Below are 22,659 nucleotides of genomic sequence, written 5' to 3'. Positions count from 1 at the left end.
GTTTCCATGTCTCTAAACATGCCATGTAAATTAGTTATGCTTGGTTTAGAAATATTTCATCTTGTCTTGACTTTATGCTTGTTTTCAAACTTTCTGCTACTATACTCTATTGTCTCTCTTTCACTGAACGCCCTAATTGTTGTTCATTTTTGTACTTTGCTCAGTGAATAGCCTAACTGTTGATTATATTGCAATTTCATTTATACTGTGTCATCTGACTTGGATTTCAGTGAGAAGGGAGGACTATGAATGAATGAATGAATGAATGAATGAATATTTATAGCTTCTGCACTGATGTGTAATACTCAGTCTGAAACATACAACAAACATACATAGGGTCTATAAGCAAGCCTTCCTACTCTTGTGCACAAATCCTCTGTACAACTTTTCTTCTAAAGGAGAATTCTGACTGTCTCATTTTCATACATGCAATTCCTTACCCACCATACAATGACGTGTGATTTACAACATAGAATCAGTATCTCTATCAACACAAAAATGAAGAAAAAACAGACACCTCCATTTCCCCAATAACTAGCAGCTAATTAATGGGTTGGGGTAGTGAGTTCAGACACTCAATTCTATCAAACGAACATCCCATCTTTCCGCCAAGGAGTATATGGTTCTCCCTTCCTCCATTTTACCTCCACAACGATAGTGTGAAGTAGGTTATGAGGACAGAGAAAGGACATGGTCACCAAATGAGTTTCATGGCTGAGTGGGGAGTTGAACCAGGGTCAAATCAGGCCAAAGGAGATCTAATACAAACACCCAACTTGAGAATCCAGCAGTCAAAAGAGACCGATCCAAGACATCCAATATGAGTCTTCATAGCTCCTCCACTTCAGAAAAAGGAAGAAACAGTGAGGACTTGGGTCAAGTGCTTAAACAGGGCCCTGATCCACTCCAGAGAACAGATTATTTTCCAAACACTTGTACAGCATTTGATGAAATAATATAGGTTCCCTGAATTATTCCCAAAACTGCCTGTGCTGGGAGAGAGTAGGGTTTGCACCTGCTATCACTGATAACCACAAAAATATGAGGGGCTAGGATAAGAACCTTTTAGAGAGGTGGGGAAGAATGTCAAATCAGGACTTATCCCCACATGTCATGAATCTCCCGAAGTACTGAGCAATGAAAACCTTGGCCACTGTAGCAGATAGCCCAGCTGGCAGCTATTTTTTCCTCCTGACTGATGAGCTGATCGTGCTCCTCCCAGCAAATCATTGTTATCGAGTATTCTGTCATCCCCCAGGTTTAACAAGCAGCCGCATCACCCAAAACAGACAAGGCCTGATATTGCAGCCAGCTATTCTGAAATATAAGTGCCTTCCTCCAGCTATTGGATTAGAATTAACATCCTTTCCAACACCAAGGAGATAACGGGTGGGCTGATGCAAACACGGCCCTTGCAGGATGACTTTCTGCTTTCATGCAGTGGTCCCCCACATCTCTGGTACGAACCACCACAACATAACCACTGCAGTAACAAGATCACAGGGTATTGCTCAAACGAGCATCAATAGTCCCAGCAAGGACTGGAAAGCCAGTTTGGTGTAGTGGTTAAGAGCGGCAGGACTCTAATCTGGAGAACCGGGTTTGATTCCTCACTCCTCCACTTGAAGCCAGCTGGGTGACCTTGGGCTAGTCACGGCTCTCTGGAACTCTCTCAACCCCACCCACCTCACAGGGTGATTGTTGTGGGGATAATAATGACATACTTTGTAAACCACTCTGAGTGGGTGTTAAGTCATCCTGAAGTGAGGTATATAAATCGAATGTTGTTGTTGTTGTTGTTGTTATTTTACCCATTGTGTGCATTTTGTATCCCACCCTTCCTACAAGAAGCTATGTTTCTGCCATTCCTTCATTATATCCTCACTACAACCCTTTGAGGTAGATTAGGCTGAGAGAGGATACCTGGCCCAAGGTCACCGAAGCAGGTTTCATGGCAAGTGGGGATTTGAACCGAGATCTCATTATATCCCCCTTGGATATATTGAACATTGAGCTCAATGAATTGGACTTTATTCGCATATATACGATGTTTTGGAAATGTATGTGTTTGTAACTTACAACGAGGCATTGTCACTTTAAATGAATAAGCACTGGTCACTTTTACTATTCCTGAAATGCTAAATATGGAGACGATTCTGTAATGTAATTTAGCACTTTACTGTGGTTGGATTACTTGGAGTATGTTATATAGTTTGTGACTTTCGGCTGCTGTTCTTTAATAATTGAATGTATTGTAATTGCCTCGGGGTTACCAACAAGAGAGTACTGGTATTGGCACATATTGCGTCTTTAAGGTGTGACCCTACAACGTCTTTCAATACAAGTAAGAACTAACAGGATTGTTTTCAATGGATGTTTTCACTCTTGCTTTATTTGCGTATAAGTCTTCTTAGCACTGGTTGCTTTCTTCTCTTTGGGCTTATTACAGTGACTCTCTCTTCCTGCTTCAGTTCTTCTCATTAGATCTCGGGCAATGAGCTAACTGTTACATGATGCTGGCTGTCTGAGTGTTTCAGCAAATGAAGTGATCATAGAATCATAGAGTTGGAAGGGACCGTACAGACCATCTAGTCCAATCCCCTGCCCAGTGCAGGATCAGCCTAAAGCATCTCTGACAAATATTCAACAGAACTTCAGGCATACATGAAGCAACATGTGGGTCATTCATGGGGAAACGGTGATCACACTGCAAAGATAACATTGGAATCAGGCCTTTCATTAGTCATATTCACACACATATCAAGATTAAAAATTCTGCACACAATGGGAAAGATGCCACCTACAGGTTCATATCAGTCTTTCTCCAAACTATACGACCAGTAACTCAACTATGGTTAACAAAAAAAGTTCTCCCCCCCCCCAAGATCTTTACAAAGATGAAGAGCACTGACTTGAAAAAGAAAAGGTCAAAGGACATCTCTGATTTGCATTACTTTGATCTTACTTCCAAATCATGAAGCTGATCAAATAGGATCAGCTACATCCAACATGGTTGCCTGCAGGCAAGCTTATCCTTGTCATGGTTCTCCATCAAACACCTATGGTGTCTTGGCTGCTTCTGCTCCACTTAGCAGAGTTCTCATCAGAAGAGAGAATATTCTTGACAAATAGAAAGAACTCAGTTGGGTTGCCAGCCACCAGGTGCTGGCTGGAGATCTTCCAGAATTACAACTGGCCTCCAGGCCACAGAGACCAGTTCCCCTGGACAAAATGATTGCTTTGGAGAGCAGACTCTATGGCATTATACCCTACTGAGGTCCTTCCCCTCCCCAAACCCCACCTTCTCCAGGTTTCACCCTCCAAATCTCCAGGAATTTCCCAACTTGGAGCTGGCAACCTCATCAGTTCCCTATCAGTTAACTCCCCCACTATGCAGGACTGGTGGGGGGAGGTAAAGACCTTCTCATATCCATCCCAGCCACTAGACCAACACTGGACTTTGTCTCCACAACACCCTGCAAGATCAGCTTTCACCATGCACATATGCTGGAGGAGTCCCTGGCCTGTATCCTATCACATCATGAAGCAAAGTTTAAAGCCTTCCTCTAGCCTAATTGGCTCTTGGAGGAAAAGAAAATCAGAGCAATATCTTTTATTAGGACCAACCAAGCTGACATAAAAGACTGTGCACGCTTTTTTGTTCACCAAAACTCTTTATCAGCCTGGGTCAGGAGTCACTTAAGTTGGAGAAAGGATCTAGAGTCTGAAGGAACTTCCACCAGCTTAAGGTAGAATATCTCCACCAGCTTCTTTCCTCGGTCTGTTGTTTATAAGGTCAAAAATGCTCTAAATAAAATCTCAAACAAAGTGCTCTAAATGAATAATAATAATGGATAAATACATAAATAAAATGGATAAATAAATCATCTTGGAGACTGATTTTTCCCTACAAGTTGGGAGGGGGAGGAGTAAGGAAAATTAGCTACTGAGAGATAAGGCTCGATAAATAGTAGATGGAGAAAGGGAACCGTCAGCTCCTCTTTTCACTGTGTGGATGTGGCCCTCTTTGCCTTTCTCTGTCTAATGATTTGGCAAAATGATAAGATAGACAGACAAACGCCAAAGGATAAATGAATGCAGACAGATGCAGATAGATGGTTACAGAGTGGATGGATAGTTGCAAGTAGATAGATGGACCAATGGATGCAGACAAACGTTTCTTTGTTCCAACAATACATCACCACAAAATACAATAAATGGCAGAAGCAGATCAAGAAGAGCCAAGTACAAAATGGAACGGTTCATCATTGTAACAGCCGAGCACACAAACAAATTCTCCACAGGCAGCGTTCGCATCTGGAAGGGGATGTTCTTGCATGGCGAACATACCATGTAGCCATCTTCTGATGATGCAGTATTCACATATAATTTCAATGAAAAGTAATTTTTAAAAGGACCAGTCACAGTTCCTTATTTTAAATAACACTTTAGAGGTAAGCTGCTTTATCTATCTATCTATCTATCTATCTATCTATCTATCTATCTATCTATCTATCTATCTATCTATCTATCTATCTATCTATCTATCTATCTATCTATCTATCTATCTATCTATCTATCTATCTATCTATCTATCGTTGCTGTTGCGGTTGCTGTTGCTGTTGCTGTTATTATTATAGATGGGCACAACCGTGTGGTTCATGGTTCATTGCATTTCATGAACCATAAATTTTCATGAACCTGATCCGGTTCACGAACCGGTTCATTTGGTTCGTGAAAACATCACATCCAGGTTAGCAAATCATCACTTCCGGCTCAGTAGAAGGTCACTTCCAGGACAGCAGAAGGTCTGCAGGAAGTCCATCCTCTGTTGCCTAGGAATGAACCAAAAAACAAACCAAATGAACCAGCCTAAGCTCAGGGTGGTTCATCAGAAACGGGCTCTGACGAACCGCTGATTTGCGAACCACGGACCAGCCTGGTTTGTCATGAACTTTGGTTTGTATTTTGGTTCGTGCCCATCTCTAATTATTATTATTATTACATTTATAGCATGCCCTCCCCACAAGCAGGCTCAGGGCGGGTTACAACAAAAATAAAAAAAACAGGCATAACAATAAAATCACAGATCTTACAATACAGCACTTCAACTATTCACCTGCTCAAAGAGTGAAGGTATGGGTTGATATTAACACATGTGGGCTCATCTTGAATCCCAAAATGAAGACTGGAGGTGGGAAAGAGCATTCTCCCTGGAAAGCATCTGCCAGCTAGTTGCGGAAGGTACTTAAGGATACTTGAAGGTGAAAGGAAACTATTAATTATTGGGAACGGGACTTAATCTAGGCTAAGGTTGCTAAGCATGAAACTCAGGGCTTTATCAAGTACTTTGGGATCTTCCGTGCAGTCCATGGTGTCCCCTAAACACTGCAAATTATCAGAACATCTTCAGGACTAAGATGTGACCCTTCTAATAGTGCAAAGGGGATTATCCTGCAGGCGTTTGCTACGTGTTTCCCAACATCAGCTTCTGTCCTACTTCATTCACATCAGCACAGTAGGTGTGTAAGAGGGTGTCAAATCTGCCATTTGTCAAAATCTGCATCTTGAAGTGGGGGACAGTTGTAGATTAGGTATACATTGTGGGGGGAGATTTGGGCAGCGGGGATGTTTAAGCTGAAATACTGGGGAGAACTGAGCTTTTTAGGTACACGGGAGAATTTTGGTGGGGGAAGAATAGCATGTGAGGATGTTGTTAAGGTGGTGGAGGTCGGGAGCTGCAAGGGAGGAGCTCAGGAACTATAGATCGGGGTGGGGAATAGGGGTGCAAGGATTTTGGCAGGCAAGTTGTGGAAAGATGGCACATGGAGGTTTGGTGATCATGGGAAACACGGGCCATCGTTCAAATGAAGCACATGCCGAAGGACTCAGATTCATTCTCCAGAATCTCCAACTTAAAGGATCGTACATAGCAGGCCTGGTAAAAACTCTTTACTTATTCCACTGCTGGGCAAATAGAGTATCTGAGCTTAATGTCACCGACTAATAATACAATCCTATGAAGATTTACCCCACTCTGTGAACTTGGCAGAGAATTACACAGGTATCCAATTTAGGAGAGTTGGATCTTCATAAATTTTGGAATGCTGCTTACAGCAAGAGAAGACCAAAGGAACTGAAGGGGGGGACTTTTAAACCTGTCAAGATGACTTTGCCTGTATCTAACTGCACCATTATTAACAACATCATAACCCCTTTATCTGTCACATGGGGATGCAAGACAGACTGGCAACGTCCTGATAAAATGGTTTACAAAGCAATCAAAATTTGTAAAAACGCCCCCTGCCCCAAAAAGAGCTGATAAAACAGACTATCAATTGAAACTAACGGCTGCTTTCATTTGATCTCCTTTCTTTGTAGTGTGGCTCTGAGTATAAATTACTGATTGCTCTTCTCCTACAGCACAAATCATAATATTACATCAATTAAAAACCAGATGACAGCTAGAATTACCCAGCATCTATTAAGCAACGAATAACTGCCCTAATAGCCCAAACTAGACCGATATGAGAGCTAGGAAGCTAAGCAGGATTAGTACTTGGACGGGAGACCACCAAAGAAGAGTAGAGCTGCTACACAGAGGAAGGCAATGGCAAACTGCCTCTGCTCATCTCTTGCCTTGAAACTTCACAAGCTGGAATTTCATGGCGCTGCCAACAGTCGGTTGTAGGACTGCCAGCCTCCCGGTGGTGGCTGGAGATCTTCTGGAATTACAACTGGTCTCCAGACCATAGAGATCAGCTCCCTAGAGAAAATGTCTGCTTTGGAGGGTGGCTTCCATGGCATTATATCCTGCTGAGGTGCCTCCCTTCCTCAAACCCTGCCCTCCGCAGGCTCTACCCCAAAATCTCCAGGCATTTCCCAACTTGGAGCTGGCAACACTAGCCAATTGTGACTCGATGGCAGTTTTATATATTATTAAGCCAAGGGCTGGAAGCACATGCTCTATCTGGAGTTTGGAGATCGCCAAGTGGGTCTTGGTAGCACATCACCTTCCACCACCCACCCACTGCCAAACAGACCCTGACAGCTGTCAACAACTTGCCAGAAAACGGGATAGCTGTTTTCCCCTTCAATCTTTATTGCCTTGACACTCCTCGCTCCACCTGGATTTAAACCATTTAATTTCCAAGTTCCACTTCCTCGTATCATTTAACACAGAGTTACTTCTGATTTTAAACTGTGCTCAGCAGGCTGCTAGGCTGTTGAGAGGCCATTAGCAGAAGCAACTCCATTTGCATCTCAGCATCTTGGCTTGGAGAGAGCAGGAGCATGATGCGCCCTCCCATATTGCAACACCTTCCCCAAGCAGTGGTGTTTCTATGTTGCTTGATAACTTTGCACTGCCATAGCTAGGGATCCCAGGTCCCCTTGCTCCCACCTTCTGCTGCACACTACCACTCACCTGGCTGGTGGGGTGGAAAGGGGGTGGAAAGGCAGGAGAAAAGGCCTTCCGGGCATGCTCACAGGGTGGTGCAATGATGTCACTCCTGGGAGTGACATCATCAAACTGCCCCAGGAGCACTCCCACGCTTCACAGTGGGCTAATTTGGACCCCAAATCAGCATGCTGCAAAGTGTGGGAGTGCTCCTCCACGACTTCATTTCCCGTAAGTGAAGTCATTGTACCGCCCTCGGGAAGATGCACACACAAACAGACCAAGGAAGGTGATTTCCAGGTTCCCCTCTCTTCCATCAGAAACGTAAGGGGACCTGGCAACCTTATCCACAACTTTATGGAAGTTCGGCTGTCACCAGAACACATAAAGTATTGTCTACCCAGATTGACAGCCGCTCTCCAGGGCCTCAGGTCTTCCACATCACTTACCATCTGATCCTTTTAACTGGAAATGCCAGGGAAGTGAATGTACCATAGTCAGGTAACAGGTTGGGAAATGGGACAAGAGCCTCAGAAGAAAATGTAGCCAGAGGAGTACTTAGAGAAGCCAAGGTTTGCAAACTTGGGGAGGTGGGTCAGATATCCATTTTTAGCATGCTTGGATTAAATTATTTGATATGCAGCCACAGGGATTTTTCTCTTGTTTTTACGGGATCTTTCCCCCCCCCACACACACACACACACATTTGTATGCATGTGTGTTTGTAGTATGCAAGATGAACGACCTTAGACAGAGTCTCTCTACACAAGACATCTTACACGGGGAAACTCAAGTGAGTTACTTTCTGCATGGTTTTATATTCAAGTGTACTCTGTCTCCCTAGGAGTGCATGTGTATCCATAATGGGAGCTTTCTTGTGCAGACAGACTCCTAGAGACTTTGCAAACAGACATCATAGTTCCTGGAAATGGTTTACTTCATAATAGTAAAGGGGCTGGAAGGGGATTGGTAGATATCCAAGACTATGCTTCTTGCTCATTTGGACAGACTGTGCATATTCTTTAAAAGCAAAACTCAAATAATTGAGAAAGAAGAACCTCAGAAGAACTGTACCATGTCTACATTAGGGAGTTCCTGCAGTTCAAACATGCACCTGATCTGTAAGATCTACACTATGATTAAAAAGTACTGATCTATGAGAGATCTAGATTCAAATCCCTGCTCTGCCAAAAGCTCCTTGAGTGGCGTGGGGCGAACTGCTGTCTCTCTAAGCCCAGAATTCCTCAAAGGCTTGTTGTTGTGAGGATAAAACGGAGAGTGAGAATTGGCCCCTCACATCACACTGATGCAAATACTTACCCCAGACATCACATCAACAACCAGGAACAAGGTAAATGCATTGTTTAGACGAGCACTAAGTTAACTTCACAACTTAAGGGATTGTTGCTCAGAATGTCTGATTTGCAGGCAGAAGGTTCAGTCCTCAGCCTCTTCAGTTAAAAGATCTCCGGTAATAAATGGTCAAAACGGGGCTGCCAATTCCAGGCTGGGAAATTCCTGGAGATTTGGGGGTGGAGCCTGGGGAGGGAAGGGAGCTCAGCAGGGATATGCAGTCACAGAGTCCAACTGAAGCTGCCTTTTTCTTCAGGGGAACTGATCTCTGTCATCTGGAGATCAGATCTAATTCCAGACCCCATCTGGATGACGGCGACCCTGGGTGGGAAAGATCTTTCTTTGCTTGACCCCCCTGGGTTGCACTAAAGTAAAGCACTGAATTGCACCAACCAATAATCGCCCTCACATGTTCACAAGCATATTTTGATAGCTACAGTCTTTCCCTTTGTCCGCAGAAGCAGCACTTGCCAAAATGCCTTCTTCTATGCAGATATTACCAACAAGGGAGCCTTAGAGAGGGAGAAAAATGGATGCATACTTTTTTAAAAAAAGTGAAGGGAGTCCCGTGATGCAGGTTGGGATTAAAGTATGTAAAAAGACTGAAGACAAAGGGAGCAATCCTAAACCTGTCTACTCAGAAGTAAGTTCCATATTATTCAGTGGGGCTTACTCCCAGGAAAGCATCCCTAGGACTGCAGCCACTGGATGAGGAATAAAGCCAAGAAGTCTTTGCACTCAATAAAAACATAGGCACCCCCAGCAGAACACGGGGCTCTCAATTGTCTCTTTTATTGCCATGTGACTATGGCAATATTCTAACAGGCACCTCGGTTGCCCTCCTGACCAGGAAAATCAGGGGATGCAGCGGCGAAAGCAAAACAGGATTTTTAATATCCCATCTATCTTAATAAGCCCAGATCCTGTAAGTAACAAAACTGATCCATTTATTTAAATCTAGAATTGTTTTCCTGACAGCCCTCCTTTAATTATTAATTGCATTGACTCATTTAATTTACACAGTGGGCCCACGAGATTGTCTTTCCGAAGATTCCTCATCGAGTCGTTCAGGGCTTCTGCAGGATGAAAGCACAGCAATTAACCGGTGTCGTCAAGTACATGTAAATAAACCCATGCATCATTTCTGCCTTCTGCTGGATGACGGGTGAATTGCTCGTCGTCCTGTCGCAAATGCTACAGGGGATCTAGAAGGCCCGGTTCTCATGCAGCAAAACTTAGTTTCGCTTAGAGAATGGGAAGCAATAACGTTTATCCTTCAGAGGGCTCCCAATCTAAAGCCCAAAGACGTTCGTAAAACAGAAGTGCAGCCAGGAAGAATGTCCCATCGTTCCCGAATGGCATCTGCTTTCCTGTTTATTTGCTTCATGGTTGGGTTCATGCAGCGCCACTTTCCCTAGTGATTTCATCAGCTGTTCAGAGATGTGCTGGGGGGGGGGGGGAGAGAAAGCCCTAAACGAGAAGGAAACAGTGGAGACAGAGATGAGAGAAAGAAGACAGAGGTGTTATTTTGCTAAACACAACATGTTAAATCAAAAGCTGATCGGTGCTGTGACTCAGCAGAAAAAGTTGGCACAGCCAAGCTACCAGCTGCTATACTACAGCAAGTTCTTCATTGCTGTGACCCCTGAAAAAACAATACGGCGGTGGTACACAGACAACAAAGGCCTGGATTCAAATCCCCTGGCATGCAGTGTACCTAACCAGCCTCAGCTCTTTCGCTTGATTGTTATGGGAAAGAACGCGATAGAATTATAGATGAAACTGTACATAGTGGAGGAATAGGCAAAGCAAAAATATAAGCCTCTAGGAAATACACCATTTGGTCATAACTTGAGAAGGGAGCTTCACTGCTCTCCCATTCGAAAGCGAGGACATAAAGCACTGCCCTTACTCAGATCTGACTTCGTGATGTCATCCGTTGGCACATTTGATCGGCTATCTGATGTTGCAATGTTCTGCTGGCTATATGAGTTCTGACTGACTGATTGACTGCAAGAAGAGTGAAAAAGTGCTAATGCAGATGCCAAGGAGGGCACTGAACAAGAACGAAACCGTGCAGAAAAGGCACGGTTTGGAAAAATCTTTCTGTAACTCAGCTCTTTTGCACCCCGAAACTGCCGGCTCACCCAAAGTTTGACTCAGCTGTTCCGCAAAGTAATTTGCACATTAGCAGTTATGTTCAGTAAAGCTCAGGGAAAGTTTAAAGCCAACAAGCTATGCGAAGGTCGACATGGAAGAGGGCTTTTAGCTTACCACCAAGTAGCCAGCCTAAAGGTGCAGGGAAAGATGGAACGGCATATTCATCCTTGATCATGAGAAATAATTACTAAACATTAACAGTGCCAGACAACAGTGACCAAGAACCACGGAAGTTGTACTAATTTGTTCCCAGACATCTGTGAGTCAGAACAAGGAGGACAGAGTAGACCGCCCTGGGCAGAGAACTGCCCATTCCAGCCCCAATTCCCCCCACCCCAGAGGAACTGAAGAGCAAGAGAACACCTAGTAATGTTCTAGGATTTCCCCCTAGTTCTCTGTGATAAAGACCACAAGACTAGGGGCATTAGCATAGAGCATCGCCCAGAAGTAACACCACATCCTCCTGAACTGCTATAATACCCTTCTGCTAAGTAGGATACTTTGTTCCAGAAAAAAAGAAAAGACTCCTTCTTCCAGAAGACTCCTCACTTGGAAGAAGTGATGACACACGTGTACTTGCTCCCAACGCTCTTTAAGTTGCCAGGTCCGGTCTGGCAAGCCTAGCCAAAACCAAGCATGTCACCTTTAAGAGCTAGTTACCTGCTACTAAAGGAGCAAAGGCCATTTCCACACAGCCTGACGTTCCTGCCCTTTGCCCGCTGTTTGTGTGTGTTTTGCTGAGTCACTCCAACAACTCAGGGCCAAGCTACAAGTGACGAATGACACAGGTTGGACACTTGTCAGCTTCCCTCAAGTTTTGATGGGAAATGTAGGTGTCCTGGTCTTCTAGCTTGGCTCTCCAACTGCTGTCCAATGGACTTTTCAACTGTTACTTGTCCAACATTCCACCAAACTGCCTACATTTCCCATCAAAACTTGAGGGAAGCCGACCTGTGTCAGGCGTCACTTGTAGTTTGGCCCTCAGCCTCCACACACATTCCCCAAAAGCACTTACCTTGCAATCTGAGGTCACAGGACTGCCTCCATAGTTCTTATAAAAAGTGGTTTGGGAGGGGAGGTCAGGCACCTTCAGCATCATCGCCAGCCTCCTTTTCGATTTTTTTTTCACCCTGAACATGCACGAAGGCATGCTGAGAGCTTTGGGAGAGGAGCTGGGCTGTGATTGGATGATTCCTCAGAGCCCTTTAACCATGCCCAAGAACTCAGAAGAAGCACTCCGTCAACCGGCAGCAAAAGAAAAGACCAGGGAAAGTGCAGTCCCAGAAAAGGCGCAAACACAAACACAGAACTCAAGACCAGATTTGAGAGTCGAACCTCAGGGTCTTCCCATCCCATTAAGTTGTCCTCGCTACTGGCACTAAATGGGGGAATGTACAAAACTAGAAAAACTGGCTCTTTTGTCTGTTAACTCAGGCTGAACATTATCTTTTCTTCTGCTGACCCAACTCTGTCAGGACCTTAGCCGGAATGCATCAGCTTCATTTTATCGAAAACAACCTATCTTCTATTAATACTTAAAACCTTCCTCAAGTGCCCACACATATATATTATGCATCACATATGGGGAACAAGGTTAGCCACCAAAAGCGGACATTGTGCCTTTGATCACGAACAACCATTTAGTCTGTTACAGCTGAACTACCCCCTCCGCTTATTATTGCATCCCAGTCACCATCCAACAATGGGCTCAACATTATAACATATTTTTTTTCATTGCAAATGTGCCTGCCAGAATCCTTTATTAAGGAACAGAATTGGGTAGGGAGAAGAAAGCAGGAAACGAGTCCTTTCCTCCTCCAGCATTTTCTCATTGGAAAAAGCCACACTGAAATGCTTTTGCCAAAGTGGAGAGGGGGGAAAAATGGGTAGCTGTAAGTTTTCCCAAGCAATGGCAAAAGCAAGTTGATTTTCCAGGAAATGGAAGAGGGGGAAAGGGAGGTGTCCCCATTCTCTTCTCTTCCTTGATAAAACAATCCTGTTAGCTACATTTACAAAAGAAAGTAAGCAACATTAGCCTGGAAGAAATGATAATGTGTAGTAGAGTCGAAAACAATGGATGCTTTCAGAAACGGTTATTTTCAAACCTACAGACAGGGCTCATTTAGAGGGGGAACGTGCAGGAACACAGTTCCAGCAGTTCCCAAAAGAGGTCACGTGTCAGGCAGCCCCGCCCACCTGACTCTCAGCCATTTTGGGCCCGTTTCAGCCTGGATTGGGGCTGAAATGGCCTGGATCGGGCCTCTGACAGGTGGTGGATCACTCTCCCGGTCACCAGTGGCCCTATCTTGACCATTTTGGGCCCCTTTCTGGGCATTTGCAGCCCCTTTTTGCCATATTGTGCCCAATTTCGGCCCTGAATGGCCAGGATTGGGTCCAAAACAGCCAGGATAGGTGATGCCAGGGGGTATGGCATGTGCAAATCAGTTATGCTAATGACACACTTCCAGTGATGTCAAGGGGTGTGGTTAGGGTTGCCAGCCTCCAGGTAATGGCTGGAGATCTCCTGGAATTACAACTGGTCGCCAGGCCACAGAGATCAGTTCACCTGGAGAAAATGGCTACTTTTGGGGGTGGACTCTATGGAATTATGCCATGCCAAGGTCCTTGCCCTCCCCAAACCCCACTTTCTTCAGGTTTCTCCAGGTTTCACCCCCCCCCCCCCAGATCTCCAGGAATTTCCCAACTTGGAGCTGGCAACCCTAGGTGTGGCATATGCTAATGAGTTATACTAACGAACTATGCTAATGAGTTCCTCCAGCTCTTTTTCTACAAAATGACCCCTGGCAGAAGACACTGATGGTTTGCAATCTTTGCCACCTTCTCCTCCTTCCCAGAGCCCTTTCCAACCCCTTGAAGTTTATTTCCAGGGTGGAATAACTTGCATGTACTAACAGCATCCCAGGTTGATCAGCTACAGTAGGGAGGGGAAGAGCACCCTTCCGCCTCTTGCATGAATGGAGCACTGCGCACTGAAGAGAAAAAAAGGAGGAATTTCACCTCCTTCCCATTCTCCAATGTAGCCACCCAACCAACTCTGCTATTAGCATACACAAGGCTCTCCACCCGAGGAATAAACTTTCCCAAGGCTAGAAATAACTCTGGGGGGAGAGAGGAGGCAGGGAAAATCCTGCTATCCTTACACCCATGAAAAGGATTTCAGCCTGGGGAACTAATCTTTTTTCTCAAGAACATCTTTTCATTCTCCATCGTCTTCTATATTCGGGTTAGGGCAAGATTAAAGCCCAGCAGCACCTTAAAGACCACTAAGATCTCCAGGGTATAAGCTTCTGGGAGTCAAAGCTCCCTGCGTCGGATGCAAGAAGGTAGATCCCTGAGCTTTAACTCTCAAAAGCTTATACCTTGGAAATCTGGACACAAATCTTGCTCTTCCGCTGCAGACCAACACCTGAAGCCATATTGTCTTTAACATCACTGCCTCAGAGCTGACATCCTTCTACCACATTTGAGAGAAAAGTAATCCTTTAACATGGAACCCAGCCATACACAGGCTAAATCTGCAGATTACCTTTTCTTCTCCAAGTCTTCCCTCCTCCTGTGAAATTATTAATGTGCTAATGAGACAGGGTCTGTTTGGCCCAGGAAACACCAGCGCTAACAGCCTAGCTTTGAGCTTGCTCCTTCATTTGAACTGCAGCCAAGAGACATCTTTAGAAAACCATCCTTTGCGCCGTCCAATCTGCCAGGGTCTCATTTATTAATGATGGATATTTCCTTCTCGCAGTATCCACCAAGGATGAGACTAAAATTAAACTGCTGCAAGGGACGTCAGAGAGAAGATGACACGCCTCAGTGGAAAGAAAGGCAGAACACAGACACCTCAGGTGGTGGCTGCTTGTTGGTTCCCCAGGGAAACATTTTGTTCTCTTGAACCCCCAGGGTTTCCTTCAGGAAATACCTTAAGGCAGTGGTTTTCAAATTATGGACCGTGACTCTCTTGCAGGTGGGTTCACAAAACTTAAAGACCTGATGGCTCTAAGCCCATCTTCTCCCAGTAATAGGAAAAGAAGAAGGCAGAGCTGACACTTTCTTCCTTCTTTGTCCTCCACCACCATCCATCTCCAGGAGCTTGGCTCACTCCCAGCTACGAGGGGTGCAACGGACATACCTGATCCATTGCCTTCTGGACCCATATGGGCAGTGCAGGGGCTCTATTTGCTCCCAGCCAGTAGTGGTTGGGGCACAGGAGGCAACAGAGATAGTTTACATGTTGCCTCTTAGACATGCCCAACAGCAACTGTGTCCAAGCTGATTTCAGGACTGCAGCACGAGTTTCTGCAAAGTTTGAATAAGTTCAAAACTGAGTCTTTCTTCAACACATTTAAACATAACTTCTTATATGCACGACAGACCAACCCAGAAATTCCAGGATTTTTTAAAATATGTAGCTGGAAATTAAGAAAATCAAAAAATAGTTAACATGGAGATCAATTATAAAACTAAGATCTTAAAAATTTCAACAGCACAAGAAACTGGGGGGAAGCACTTTTTGCCAGTAGTTTACCAATAGTTTACCTACTGTTCCAACAGAAGGACAATATCGAGCAGAACTCCCAAGCTCATAACTGCTAATGATCAAGCCATACCAGCAGAGCACTTATCCATCGCACTTGCATCCACCTCAGAGCATTCGTCACTTTAGCTTCCAATAGCCCTTCATTGGGGCCATTAGAAGAAAATAAGAAGTAACAAGGAGTCCTTCCATCTTGAAAAGACCAAGCTCCGCTGAGAATCTCCTCCCCAAATAATATTTTGTATTTATTGACTTTTTAAAAAAAATCCTGAGTACTGCTTTGGGTGCCCATTTTGGCTAAAAAGTACAATTATGGAAGCAAATCTATCTATATCTATATATATAAAGACAAGTGACCTGACTGATTCATCAACGCCCAGCCCAAACCCCTGGACCTAGAAACATGAAATTTGGACAGGACGTTACTTTTGTGATGTAGGGGCTCACTAAAAAGGGATTTTAAGAAATTTGCCCCCTTGGGGGGGGAGGGGTAAAATGTGTTTTCCCATAGGGATACAGCTTCCCTGTGTGGCTGGGAGGCTGTTCATCCCCCGCCCCCCACCAACTGCCAACTCAGTCACTCTGCCCTGAGGTCATTTGCATATGTGGCCTTGATTGGTCATCATCCCAACATTCTAAACAGTACTCAGGACACATGCAGTACTCAGGACACATGCAGTACTCAGGATACATTCAATGATTCCCAGTCACTGAATGTGTCCTGAGGTAAAAATACACCTCCCCTCTAGGGCTGCCAATCTCCCTGTGGGGCCTGGCTTTCCTGTGTGGCTGGCAGGTTGATAGGTCAGCTGTGGAACTGTGTTCTGAGGTAAAAATTGGGTCAAGGAAACTGCAGACAGTTGAAGAAAGAGTACAAGTCTCCTGAAAAGGGATTTTATATAAAAGTCAGTATGGCAGCTGAGTTTTTAAATGTTCATGGGGAGATAGTGCACAACCTTTCTAGGGGCCATTTCAATGTGAACCTCTCACATGAACCTGCCAAAGTGCCCACCACACCCACCCTTCCCTCAATCCAACTCCACCTCACACCTCTTGCAGCCATCACCTCTTACTGCCCCCGAGAAGCCTCCTGGAAGACATTGTGCAAGCTATACAAATGCTAAAAGGAGGAAGCAACTTAAGAGATGCGGCAAAGAAATATGCACATCGTACTCCTGTGGTGCATTGAGCAGCAGTGGCCAAGTACCAGCAAGTCTCACATCTAAGGGAAAGGTGACCATTCCTGAAGGCCTGGGCACAGTAGCGATGACCCTAGCAGACCTAACAGCCATGATACACGCTGATATCATCACTATCACGGAGAAGTCTATGGACGGGCTGCGCAAGCATGCCATTCTGACCCCCAAGAATGACAAAGCTGCCATCATTAATGAAACACAACTTAACTCCCTCAAAGGGGCAGAAATGGAGTACAGATTGTGGACTCAGTGGTAAAAATGGATGATGTGGTCCACTACCCTGTGGAGTTCCTCAACATGCTCAACCCTCCTGGCTTCCCAGCCCACAAGCTTCTCCTCAAAATGGGGGCTCCAAAGTGTAGACCACCAATGAGGTCTACAAAGAGGTCCTTCACTAGAAAAAAAGGTTGTACGTAATTTTCACTTTATTTATTGCACTACACTCTTTTCCTTTTAAAATTCTCTTCAATAAATGTTACATTTCGAAATTCAGTTCATCAGTTTTAGGCATCAACATGCTCCGTTTTATTCAAACGCCTTTGTGAAGTGCAGTTACTATGCTATTATACTACAAAACTAACTCAAAAAACCCTCACAAACCAAAAAATGTTACATACCCATAAGGACTCAAAGTGCCTTCTGTCAATCTCCTGTCCGCCATTTTATCCTCACAACTCTGTGAGGTAGGATGGGCTGAGAGTGTGCGACTGGCCTAAGGTCACACAGCAAACCTCCATGGCAGAGTGGAGATCTCAACCTACATCTCCCATATCCTAATCTGACACTCTAACCATTACACATCACTGGTTCTCAGAGATCTGGCTGAGTTTGTTCTCTTCCGGTCAGAGGTACTTGAGATCTGGGCATGCCTAGCGATGCAAGCCAAGAGTTCTTTCTTCTGCACAGTGGGGAGAAAAGCAGGATATAAATGATTAAATAAATAAAATCAAGCAAAAGAGAGAGCCAATGTAGTGGAATGCTTTTGAGTTTAATCCTATAGACCTCCCCCTTACCCCCGAAAATATCCTCAGGTCACACTTAGCCTCAAGGAGCGTACAGAGGAGTGTCCAGAACATTGCCTATGTTGTGATAATCCATCCCATACGATGCACCAAATCTCTGCGTGCCCAGATATCTTTTGTATGGGATATTCTTTGTAGAGAGTCTTTCCCCCCCTAACTTCCACTCTTCCGGCTCCATCAAAAACCTTCCCCAAACTTATGATTTTTCTTCTCACATTCCCATCATGATCATCATCCTTTGCTGCTTTCTTTTTTAATTTGCTTCTTTTTTCTTTAGCTTCCTTGCAGACACAGCAAATGGTAATTTGTATTCCCAGCTCTCCCCCACTCGACTGGCTGGTGGGGGGGGGGGGCATGGGAATGGGCCTCCTGGGGCGTGCTCCAGGTGCAGCATGATGACATCACTTCCAGGAGTGATGTCATCACACTGGCCATGGGAGTGCACCTACGCTTCACACTGGGCTGATTGGGGCCTCAAACGAAGACTTGCTAAATGTGACTGCTGGATCGTCCCGCCTCCCCCGCCAGGAGGGGTATGGGGACCTGGCAACCCTACTTTGGAGAGGAAGTGATATCACTTCCAGGAGACTCTCTAGGCTGCCTCCTAGAGCATCATTATGTGGAGGCTATTTTTCCCCACTCTTCGATTCTTTAGGGATGGGAAATTCTGACTGGAGGTGATAATTCTCTTCCTTGGGTAGGTAAATTCATCTTTCTCCCTCTGTTGGTGTATTCCACCAGCAGGTGAAATTGTTTTTGTTACATTTGGCATACCCCTAATAACTGTTAACTGGGTCTCTTTCACAGTTCTGGTGTTGTTGTTGTTATACGCGTTATATGTTTTAACTGAATTAATTTATATATTTCAAATGTTTGAATGTTTGTAGCCTTGGGGACCCAACTTGGGTGAAAAGGTGACAAACTTTTAAAAAAAAATAAATAGATAAATGAGAGCAATGACTCCCCTCCGCCCTGACCTGGATAGCCCTGGTAAGCCTGATCTCATTAGATCTCAGAAGCTAAATAGGGTCGGCCTTGGTTAGTAATTGGATGGGAGACCTCCAGTGAAGACCAGGGTAGCAGAGGCAAGCAATGGCAGACCACTTCTCTTGGTCTCCTGCCATGCAAACCCCACCAGGGGTCAGAATAAGTCAGCTATGACTTGAGGGCACTCTCTACCTAACTACCGGACTCCCCTCCACACACCCCTAAAATGGCACAACATGTTAGTTGAAGCTAGCTGTCACTGATGGTACACAGTATAACCTTTGTAGTGCTGGGGCAATGCTGAGCAATACTGCTGCTCCCCCAGCAGGCTAACAGCCAAGGAGCGCTATTGCTCTCATGCCTCGATGGTGGGCTTCGCAGAAGCATCTGGCTGGCAAGTGCCGAAAACAAGATGCTAGACTAGATGGGCTTTTGGTCTGAACCAGCGGGGCTCTACTGATTTCATCCACGAGAGCAATCAATCCGACCGGAGAGAGAACATAATCGAAACGCAGGAGGGTGATGCAACCGGCTAAAACGCAGTGAATGTTTTAACCGACATTAGAAGCTCAAGGGTGGGAGCCAGTAACCCACAAACAAGCCCCCCCCTCTAAAGCCATTGCTATTATACTTCGCATCCCTTGATGGGAAAAGCTAGAAAAAGCTTCTAGTTTGGCTGCGATGCAACATGGGGAGATGGCAGTACTTGTTAGGGAAAGTCCAGTCCAGGCGAGAGAGAAAAAACATCCTGGGTAGAGCCATCTTTGAGGCCGTTTCCAATCAAGCAGGCCCATCATCCTGCTGGGTGAAATTGGAGCACATTTAAAGGCTAGCAGCACAAAAAGCATAACATTCAGTAGCAAAGAGTTTGCCTTTCTCACTCCTTCAAGACTTCTGATGTGGAAGGTGACCACACTGCAATCCCTTGCAGGGGAGGCCCCTGCTGTGCTCGCCCAAACTTCAGCCTTGGCTTCTAAGCACTCTGATTTTTTAGCAAAGCTCTTCAACAGGAAGCATCTCAACATTTTTCCTCTCCAAGATCCGAAAATAAGAAGCATGGTGGCCAAGAGAATCAGAAAAACTCATTTGGGGATTTCAACTCTCCCAACAACTCTTTTTTTTAATTAAGTTATTGGAAGCCACCTTCTCGCACACTGTGGTTTGGAAATCTGGAATGATCTCATACATACTATGCAAAGACCTAGCTTTATGGAAAAGTCTTAAAATATCATTCTGTTGAGCGATCAAAAGACCCACGATTCTATTTTCCCTTTTTTGTACACTATGACTCTATACAATCACTTGTAACAGTTTAAAATATGTGGTTAGGTTTTCAACTGGAGAATGACCCTAGGCCACAAGATATAATAATAATATATAATAACATTCAATTTATATACCACCCTTCAGGACAACTTAATGCCCACTCGGAGCGGTTTACAAAGTATGTTATTATTATCCCCACAACAAACACCCTGTGAGGTGAAAGGGGCTGAGAGAGCTCTGAGAGAGCTGTGACTGACCCAAGGTCATCCAGCTGGCTTCAAGTGGAGGAGTGGGGAATCAAACCCGTCTCTCCAGATTAGAGGCCCATGCTCTTAACCACTACACCAAACTGGCTCTCATAATGCCATAATACTCCATGACATATCTAGCAACAATTAAACCCAGCTAAACTAGCAAAACAGGGAAAGGAATAGTCATTATCTGCTCATTCAAGACTGTTAAGTAAAGAGGCCATGCCATCATCCCATGGTCTTGTCTTGTATGTTATTATTATCCCCACAACAAACACCCTGTGAGGTGGGTGGGGCTGAGAGAGCTCCAGAGAGCTGTGACTAGCCCAAGGTCACCCAGCTGGCTTCAAGCGGAGGAGTGGGGAATCAAACCCAGCTCTCCAGATTAGAGTCCTGTGCTCTTAACCACTACACCAAACTGGCTCTCATGTATCCTTCCACAGATTCGGGCCCTGTAGTGGCCACCTCTACCCACTGAACTAAGAAACATGTTCAAAACATGTTCAAAAATGGAGAGCTGCTTCTAGCCATCAGGAGAACCAGAAATTTACTAAGAAGCAAGGTTAGCACTGGGGTCAGAGTGGTCAGGTGGCTGCTGAGCTTCAAGGCCCTGCTAAAGTTCACCACTGACCAGTGATCTGTAGTTCATTTGTTCTCACCCTGCAATGGAGGACTGCCACTTCTGTCCATCAGAATCATCTTTGAATGACAAAATTATTCTTGAAACAAAGGAAATAAAAAAGATACCCCTCTCCAGCAGATAAATGCCTTACAATGTTGACAGTTTCCCACTACGGTCAACTAGATGCCTCTAAAAAGCCTCAGTGCAAGGCTGTTAGGAGCAGTTGTCCCCCCCTTGCTGTTGCCTTTTCACCACCAACAATGCAAAGGTATACTGCTTCTGAATATGGAGGCTTAATTCAACTACCATGGCCCACACCCACATCTTGAACATACGTACACATGAAGCTGCCTTATACTAAACTGAGCCATTGGTTCCTCCAGTCAGTAGGGGTGGTTCCTATCCCTATCCTACCACTGCTTGGGGCAAGATTTATTTATCAGTTGAAATATTTACACCCACCTTTCTTTTTCGGCTCACTTTTGAAACCTGCCTCTAAATTAATTGGCTCCTCTAGAGAGCCAGTTTGGCCAGTTTAGAGCAGCAGGACTCTAATCTGGAGAGCCAGGTTTGATTTCCCCACTCCTCCAGTTGAAGCCAGCTGGGTGACCTTGGGCTAGTCACGGCTCTCTGGAGTTCTCTCAGCCCCTCCTACCTCACAGGGTGATTGTTATGAAGATAATAATAACATACTTTGTAGACTGCTTTGAGTGGGTGTTAAGTTGTCCTGAAGGACGGTATAGAAATCAAATGTTGTTGTTGTTGTTGTTGTTAGAAGGCTACCTGTAGAATGGTTGGATCCACCACAGAATTTTCTTCTCCGAAGTGACAGTGGCTCTCCTGCATCCCAACAGAGGCAGCTTCATGTATTCATGTGATCCTTTGGAGATGCCATGGATTGAGCCTGGGACCTTCTGTGTGCCAAGCAGATGTTCTAAACCAAATAGGTTTAGTCTAATCCCCTTTTCACCCAGACCTTAATAGTCCAGGCAAGCCTGATCTCGTCAGATCTCAGAAGCTAAGCAGGCTTGGCCTTGGTTAGTAATTGGATAGAAGACCTCCAATGAAGACCAGGTCAGGAGAAAGAAATGGCAAACCACCTCTGTTAGTCTTTTGCTATGAAAATCCCACCAGGGGTCTCCATAAGTCAGCTATAACTTGACTGTACTCTCCACCACAGTCCCCTTTTCAAGCTACCTAAACCATTATTATATCTAATAGCAGCCCTTCTATAAACTGTGCTGCATAAAGCTGTTCTTCCTTTGGCTCCATGCCCGAAGAATGGCATTGGTAGGAGGTGATGGCACTACTGCCACCTCTGGCTGAGAGAAGAGTCCATTAAGAGATGGATCAATACACTGCTTCATTTGTTGCAGACTCTTCACCCAGCTTGATACAAAGTGAGGGCAGTTTTAATTGACACTCAAGAAGAGGGACATCACTCTCCGTTTCCTGAATTCTGTCTTCCCAAGTAAGGTACTAAGGAGGAAGGGAGGGGGCTTTCCCCCCTGCTTTCACTCACGCAATACCCACGAGTCCCTTCCCTTCTCATACTTAAAATATGCAGTAAAGAAATTTCAACAGCAAGATTTAGGCCGTTTCCACACGTCCTTAAAGGGACGGCCCACTCACCGAATGCTGATAGCTTTCCCCCTTGACTCCAGACGTCTCCCTTTTTAAAATAGTTGCAGTCTGTTTGGCCAAAAAAACAGAAGCCAAACAGCCTGCAAACATTTTGAAAATGGAGACATCGGGAGTCAAGGGGGGAAAACACCAGATTTCAGTGAGTGGGCTGTCCTTTTAAGGATGTGTGGAAATGGCTTTAAGTTTAATTCAGATGCACCATGT

General features: G+C 44.9%; 1 protein-coding gene across 1 annotated transcript in view; it reads right to left on the bottom strand.

The window, feature by feature from the left end:
* Positions 1-22,659, bottom strand: part of PTPRU (protein tyrosine phosphatase receptor type U) — a 386,725-nt gene that overhangs the window by 193,850 nt on the left and 170,216 nt on the right. The gene's annotated exons all lie outside the window — the stretch shown is intronic.

This window comes from Eublepharis macularius, chromosome 15 (assembly GCF_028583425.1).
Source record: "Eublepharis macularius isolate TG4126 chromosome 15, MPM_Emac_v1.0, whole genome shotgun sequence".
NCBI classification, from domain to species: domain Eukaryota; kingdom Metazoa; phylum Chordata; class Lepidosauria; order Squamata; family Eublepharidae; genus Eublepharis; species Eublepharis macularius.
This window is presented reverse-complemented; position numbering and strand designations above follow the sequence as displayed.